This window comes from Mirounga angustirostris, unplaced genomic scaffold (assembly GCF_029215605.1).
Source record: "Mirounga angustirostris isolate CCGP_5_RB_7025 unplaced genomic scaffold, mMirAng1.0.hap1 SCAF_10, whole genome shotgun sequence".
Taxonomy (NCBI): domain Eukaryota; kingdom Metazoa; phylum Chordata; class Mammalia; order Carnivora; family Phocidae; genus Mirounga; species Mirounga angustirostris.
In genome coordinates this window covers 48,617,095-48,625,718 of record NW_026991718.1, presented here as the reverse complement: position 1 = coordinate 48,625,718, position 8,624 = coordinate 48,617,095, and positions in this window count along the sequence as shown.

Genomic DNA, 8,624 nt, shown 5'->3' with positions numbered 1-8,624 from the left:
ACTATAGAGAACAAACTGGTGGTTGCCAAAGGGCAGGTGGGTAGGTGGATGGGTGAAATAGGTAAAGGGGATAGAGAGTACAACTAGCATGAAGAGCACGGAGTAGTGTATAGAGTTGCTGAATCACTGTACTGTACACTTGAAACTAACATAAGACTATGTTAATTATACTGGAAATAAAAAATAAAAAAAAAAATAAAGTGCTGTCCTCTGTGCACCGGTCATCTCTAGTAGTCATCCAAAGTGGAGCCTTGTATGCACCACTTTAGGGAAGATCAGAATAAGCCTTCCCACATTCCAGTCGGAGCATACACTAACCTCCACAAGGCCTGCAACACACAGTCCAGAAGGAGGTCATTGTGCAGGAATAAACAAGATGGAGGGCCAAAGATGGAGTCAGTATTGTCAGCACTCCCACAGTTGCCTAATACTTCATTGTATGGATGTAGAAGCTTTAATCATCTTTTATTATTATTATTATTATTATTATTATTATTATTATTATTATACTCTAAGATCCCAAATTTTATAATTCTAAATGGAACTGATCTAAGTCTGCCCCCATAAGTCCCACCTACTGAACTTCTTTCTACTCTAAGAAGCAGCCACAGGACTACATCCTTAATTCCCTGAAACTCCTGGTGACATAGCTCTAGATCCTATCCTACCTGCCCCTACTATGCCCCATCTGTATAGACAGTGCATCGTTCTTTATATGGGGATCCCGAGACATAAACACGTTGTTCCAGATGTGATCCAGCTGACCTAAGCCAAGCAGAGACACCAAAGAGTCCCATGATCTGGACATGCCATCCTTATAAATGCACACCAAGGTTTATTTACTTTTCAAGCAGTTTAATCAAGCTGAGGGCTGTGTGGCTCAGTGAAAAGAACATGGATGGCCCTTTAACGTCCCAATTGTGTAAGGGGGAGATGAAATGGCTCATCTCCTATGTCATTTTGTCTATAAAATAGGCTAATGATACCAGATAAGATTGATATGAGCATCAAAAAATACTATAGAAGTAAAGGTACCAGACATTTGGGACATGTCGGGTAATAGAAACTATCATTATTACTCTTGGCATATTCAAAGCCTTAGGTCACTAAAGAATCCAAGACATAGTGACCTCTTATGTGAACTCCTAACAAGTCAAGTCCACCAACCTCCAGACTTCCTAATCCATCCTGTGTTTTTAACTCTACACACAGCTCCTGAAGTTCAGCTGTCTTAAACAGACTGCTTAACTCATCCTTCCTGTGGGTATTGAATCCTAGATTTGTCAATATTGATTTATGCTGCCCAGCTATGAAAACTTGCTCAACAACCTTATCACAAGCTCATCTGCTGATGCTCTTGTGGGCTTCTTAACCTGGGAGAGCTGTTAGTCATCTTTATGTCTCCCATTGTACTCAAAATAATTGGCACTCACCATCCTATAAGAGGAAATGAATCCTTTAATACCCCCAGGGCATGGTGGTTCTGCCAAAAATACATTCAACACAGATAAACCTCACACATTCCCATCAGAGCCACGAGGTCCCTACAGAAGATGTGATCAAAGCTTCTTCAGAATCTAGATCCTTCCAACCCCATCCACACTCACACGTCCAGAAGCTTTGGCAGAAGCCTACTCTTCTTATCCACTGAGAAGCCCAATCCCAGGCCCCATGAGCTTGCCCAGTTCCCCATCCCTATACTCCAAACATCTTCCTGTACTTCTTCACACACACTGACCCCTCCTCCTCAAGGCTAATCCCCTACCCCCGATGTTTTCTCTCCAGGTGCACCCTTTGCTTCTGCTCTAGGACCTGCCTCAGCAGTTACTCTCCTTTATGCTGCTCCTCTCCCTTACATGCTCTCAGGTCCCTGGCTTGATCCTGCTCTGCCCTCATGCTCACCACCTTTCTCACTTCTTTCTATCACCACCACATTTCTGCAGGTGTAGATAACATCCCAGCTTCAACTTCCACACCACCCACTCACTCCAGAAAGAGCTGTCTTTTAGGCCAATGCTTTTGTCCTCACTGATTTCTCTGAAGCCTTGATTTTTTGAATGCCCTCAAAATCCTCAGGTCCTTAGCAGTACCACCAGTGACATTCTACTGTCCCAAGACCTTGAAGCCATCTGGCCCTCTCCTTACGTGCTCTTTGTGCCCTCATGTCCTTTCAACACATATGACACACACACACCCCACTGCTGGAAAGATGGCAGAGTAGGAGGACCCTAAGCTCACCGCTCTCAGGAATACAACTAGGTAACACTCACATGAGTGTAAATAACCCGGAAAACTATCTAGGAGAACAAACTCCACAACTAAATGTAGAAAGGAGGCCACAGGGAAGAGGGTAAAAAGAGCAGAGACACGGTGAGAAATTAAACCCCTGGGACTGTCTGCAGGAGGGAGGGACCCACAGGCACAGAGAGGGAAGAGAAACAAGATTGCACCAGGGAGCCCACATGGGGAAGACAAATTCCCAGAATTTGGCTTTGAAAACCAGAAGGGCCAAATTTCATGTTGGACTTAAAACCTGAAATTTTAAAAATCAGCAGGCTCCACGCTCTCTGGAAGAGCCAGGAGCATGAAAGGAAACAGTACCCACCCTTAAGGAGACAACACAAAGAACAGCTCATGGAGATGCATCACAGAAATAGCAGCTGGGAAAAGTGCCTGGGTCATATGGGAGGGAGAGGTACCTACTCATCTGGGAGCGTCAGAGGGGCAGAGATTACAAGGGGGGGCTCCTCCAGGAACGGAGGAAGTGGCAGGCACCATTTCCCTCCTCTGCCCCCCAGCATAAACACACAGCTACCTGTGGGATCCAGCACAATGTCAACACTACCTAACTTTCTAACACCCCAATCCCTCCCTCCCTCCACACCCCTCTCCTTGCACTTCAGCTGATCTGCCCCCTCAGCCAGGCCTGACTCAGTTCCAGCACTGCAGGTCCCTTCCCCGAGGACAGTTGTGCAAACCTTGCAAACACTATGCAGCCTGCCCCCAGGCATGTTGTGGATCCACTCCCTCCAATACACTCTTAGCCAGAGCCCATCCAAAGGGGTACCACAAGCCTGGCAATGTGCCAGCAGCCCCAACAAGAACCAGCACCACTCCAAAGTGACTTCTGCCCCAAGGAGAGGAAAAGATAAACACACACACCAGTCAGACTGTGGGCTGAGGAGTGGGCTGGGGGCAGACATCTGGTGTGACTGCAGGCCCCACCCACCAACAAAAGCTTCTCAGGACACAACACAGGGAAAGCACCCTGCAGTTCTGATACTGCATCTCTGGCAAACACCTGGTCTGACTCAACTAAAGCCCAAGACGGCCCCAGACTGGCCCACAAACAACACAGGGACCAAACCCTGCCCACAACAGGCAGAGAGCCATTACAGATGACCGGACTGAAGGCAAAAGCAGCTCAGCCACACAGTAGGGCACATGCAACACAAATAAGAGATACCCGTGAAGTGCCAGGTTCTGGTGAACAGGGGACATTGAATTGCATGGCACTACAGGACCTCTTCTTTATAAGGCCACTACTTTCAAGAGCAGGAGATGTAGCTGACTTCCCTAACACAGAGAAACAGAGAGTTAGACAAAATGAGGAGACAGAGGAATATGTTCCAAATAAAAGAACAGGACAAAAATCACAGGAAGGGACCTAAGCAAAATGGAGATAAGTAATATACCTGATAGAATGGTCATAAAGATACTCCTTGGACTTTAGAAAAGAGAAGACATTAGTGGGACCCTTAACAAAGAGATAAGAAAGAACCAATCAGAGATCAAGAACACAATAAATAGATTAAAAATACTCTAGAAAAAGAATAAATACTAGACTAAAGCAAGCAGAAGAATGAATTAAGGACCTGAAGGACAGAGTAATGGAAGGTATTCAAGCTGAATAGGTGAGAGAAAAAAATTGTGCAAAATGAGAACAGACTTAGGGAACTCAGTGACACCATCAAGTGTAATAACATTCGCATTATAGAGATCCTAGAAGGAGAAGCAAGAAAAGGGGGCAGAAAATATCTTTGAAGAAATAGTTGAAAACTTCTCAAATCTGGGGAAGGAAACAGAGATCCAGATTCAGGAGACACAGAGATCCCCCAACAAAATCAACCCAAGGAGGTCCACACCAAGACACATAGCCATTAAAATGGCAAAAAGTACTGGTGAAGAGAGAATTTTTTAAAGCAGCAAGAGACAAGAAAATAGTTACATACAAGGGAAACTCCATATGCTATCAGCTGATTTTTCAGCAGAAACTCTGTAGGCCAGAGGAAAGTGGCATGATATATTCAAAGTGCTGAAAGGAAAAAATCTGCAGCCATGAATACTCTATCCAGCAAGGATATCACTAAGGACAGGAGAGATAAAGACTTTCCCCAGACAAAAGTTAAAGGAATTCATGACCACTAAACTAGCCCTACAAGAAATGTTAAGCGTACTCTTTGAATGGAAAGAAAGATCCTAAGAGTAAGAAAAGTAGGAAGCACCAAAGCAGTAAAAATAAGTATATCTGTAAAAATTGGCCAAGGGACTCACATAATAAGAGGATGTAAAATATGATACCATATACCTAAATTGTGGGGAACAAGAGGTGTAAAGAATGCTTTTGAACTTTCTTGATCATCAACTTACTATAGACTGTTATATGCAGATGATGTTATATAAAAACCTAATGATAACCACAAATCAAAAACCAGTAATCGATATGCAAAAAATAAAGAGAAAGGAATCCAAGTATGTCACTAAGAAAGCCAACTAATCATGAGAGAAAAGGGAAGAAAGGAATAGAACTACAAAAACCCATAAAACAAGCAAAAAAATGACAATAAATATCTATCAATAATTGTTTTGAATGTAAATTGACTAACCACTCCAACTAAAAGACATAGCTTGACAGAATGGATAAAAAACAAGACCCATCTATATGCTGCCTATCAGAGACTCATTTCAGACCTAAAGACACCTGCAAATTGAAAATGAAGGGATGGGGAAACATTTATCATGCAAATGGATGTCAAAAGAAAGCCAGGGAGGCAATACTTATATCAGACAGACTACATTTTCTTTTATTTTTTAAAAGATTTTATGTATTTATTTGTCAGAGAGCGCGTGCATGTGCGTGCACACACAAGCAGGGGGAGAGGCAGACAGAGGGAGAAGCAGACTCCCCACAAAGCAGGGAGCCTGATGTGGGGCTCAATCCCAGGACCCCAGGATCATGACCTGAGCTGAAGGCAGTCGCTTAACTGACAGCCACTCAGGCGCCCCTCTACCAAACATTTAAAGAAGAATTAATAGCTATCCTTCTGAAACTATTCTGAAAAATAGAAGGAAAACTTCCAAATTCATTCTGAGGCCAATATCACCCTAAAACCAAATAACAAAACCAGATAAAGACACTACAACAAAACAAAATGAAACTACAAGCCAATATCTCTCATGAATATAGATGCAAAAATCCTCAACAAAATATTAGCAAATTGAACCCAACAAAACAAAAAAATCATTCACCATGATCAAGTAGGATTTATTCCCAGGATGCAAGGGTGGTTCAATATTTGCAAAACAATCATCATGATATATCAACAAGAGAAGGGATAAAAACCATACAATCATTACATTTGATGCTGAAAAAACATTTGACAAAGTACAACATCCATTCATGATAAAAACCCTCTGCAAAGTAGGTCTAGAGGGAATATGCCTCAATATAATAAAGGCCATATATGACAAACCCACAGCAAACATCATACTCAATGGTGAAAAAGCAAGAGCTTCTCCCCCTAAGGTCAGAAACAAGACAAGGATATCCACTCTCACCATTTTTATTCAACATTGTACTGGAAGTCCTAGCCACAAGCAATCAGATAACATAAAGAAATAAAGGATCCAAATAGTAAGGAAGAAGTAAAACTTCCACTGTTTACAGAAGACATGATGCTCTATATAGAAAACCCTAAAGACTCCATCAAAAAACTATAGAACTGATAAATGAATTCAGTAAAGTCACAGGATACAAAAACAGTGTACAGAAATCTGCTGCATTCCTATACACTAATAATGAGCAGCAGAAAGAGAAAATAAGAAAACAATCCCATTTACAATTGCACCAAAAACAATAAAGTACCTAGGAATAAACTTAACCAAGGAGGTGAAAGACCTATACTTTGAAAATTATAAAACACTGAGGAGAGAAACTGAAGATGATGTAAAGAAATGGAAAGATATTCCATGCTCATGGACTGGGAGAACAAACAGTGTTAAAATGTCTATACTATCCAGAGCAATTTTCAGATTTAATGCAATCCCTATCAAAATACCAAAGCATTTTTCACAGATCTAGAACAAATGATCCTAAAATTTGTGTGGGACCACAAAAGACCCTGAATAACCAAAGCAATCTTGAAAAAGAAAAACAAAACGGGAGGAATAGCAATCCCAGATTTGAAGTTATATTACAAAGTGGCAGTAATCAAAACAGTATGGTACTGGCACAAAAACGGACCCATAAATCAATGGAATAGAATAGAAAACCTAGAAATAAACTCATAATTACATGGTCAATTAACCTTTGATAAAGGAGAAAGGAATATATAGTGGGAAAAAGGCAGTCTCTTCAACAAATGGTGTTGCGAAAACTGGACAGCTACATGCAAAAGAATGAAACCGGACCACTTTCTTAACACCATACACAAAAATAAACTCAAAATGGATTAAGGACCTAAATGCGAGACCTGAAACAAAAAAAAAAAAAAAAAAAAAATCCTAGAAGAGACCACAGGTGGTAATTTCTCTGACATTGGCCATAGCAACATTTTTCTAGATGGGTCTCCTGAGGCAAGGGAAATAAAAGCAAAACAAACTACATCAAAATAAAGAGCCTCTGGATAACAGAAGAAACAATCGACAAAACAAAAAGACAACCTACTGAATGGAGGAAGATACTTGTAAATGACATATCCTATAAGGGGTTAGTATCCAAAACAGACAAAGAACTGATACAACTCAACACCAAGAAAACAAATAATCCAATTAAGAATGGGCAGAAGACATGAACAGACATTTCTGCAAAGAAGACATCCAGATGGTCAACAGACACATGAAAGGATGCTCAATATCATTTATCATCAGGGAAATGCAAATCAAAACCACAATGAGATATCACCTCACACCTGTCAGAATGGATAAAATAAAAAACACAAGAAACAAGTGTTGACAAGGATGTGGAGAAAAAAGAACCCTTGTGCACTGTTGGTGGGAATGCAAACAGGGACAGCCACTGTAGACAGTATGGAGGTTCCTCAAAAAATTTATAATAGAATTACCATATAATCCAGTAATCACACTACTGGGTATTTACCCAAAGAAGAGGAAAACACTAATCTGAAAGGATACAGGCACCACAATGTTTATTGCAGCATTTTTTACAATAGCCAAATTACAGAAGTAGATTAAGTGTCCATCAATAGAAGAATGGATAAAGAAGATGTACACTATATATCTGATATATATCTCAGATCTTCTTTACACACACACACACACACATACACACAACAGGAATATTATTCAGCCATTAAAAAGAATTAAATCTTGTCATTTGCAACACCAGGGATAGATATAGAGAGTATAATGCTAAGCAAATTAAATCAGAAAAAGACAAATACCATATGATTTCATTCATATGTGAAATTCAAGAAACAAACAAAGGAATAAAAAAGAGACAAGCCAAAAACAAAATGACTCTTAACCACAGAGAACAAAGAGATGTTTACCATGGGGGGAGCAGGAGGGCAGGAATGGCTGAAATAGGTGAAGGGGATTAAGAGTACATTTATCTTGATAAGCACAGAGTAATGCATAGAATTGCTGAATCACTATACTGTACACTTGAAACTAATTTAACGCTGTATGTTTATTGGAATTAAAATAAAACAGGGGCACTTGGGTGGCTCAGTTGGTTGCATGCCCCACTCCTGGTTTGGGCTCAGTTTATGATCTGAGTCATGAGATTGAGCCCTGCCTTGGGATCCATGCTCAGGGGGACGTCTGCTTGAGATTCTCTCCCTCTGCCCTTCCCCCTGCTAATGCGCTCTCTCTCTAAAAATAAATAAATCTTGGGATGCCTGGGTGGCTCAGTTGGTTAAGCATCTGCCTTCGGCTCAGGTCATGATCTCAGGGTCCTGGGATTGAGTCCCGCTGGGAGTCTACTTGTCCCTCTGCCTCTCCTCCACCTCATGCTCTCACTCTCCCTCATTCTCTCTCAAATAAATAAAATCTTTGGGCGCCTGGGTGGCTCAGTTGGTTAAGCGACTGCCTTCGGCTCAAATCATGATCCTGGAGTCCCTGGATCGAGTCCCGCATCGGGCTCCCGTCTCGGCGGGGAGTCTGCTTCTCCCTCTGACCCTCCCCCCATCTCATGTGCTCTCTCTCTCAAATAAATGAATAAAATCTTTAAAAAAATTTTTTTTAATTAAAAATAAAAATAAATAAATCTTAAATAAAATAAAGCAAAATAAACTTTAAAACAAAGTAGGATAAATACAGATGCTCTTGAGAGGGGCAGTCTCAGTCTTCCGTATGGCCTATAGGCTTTCCTTCTGAGGCCT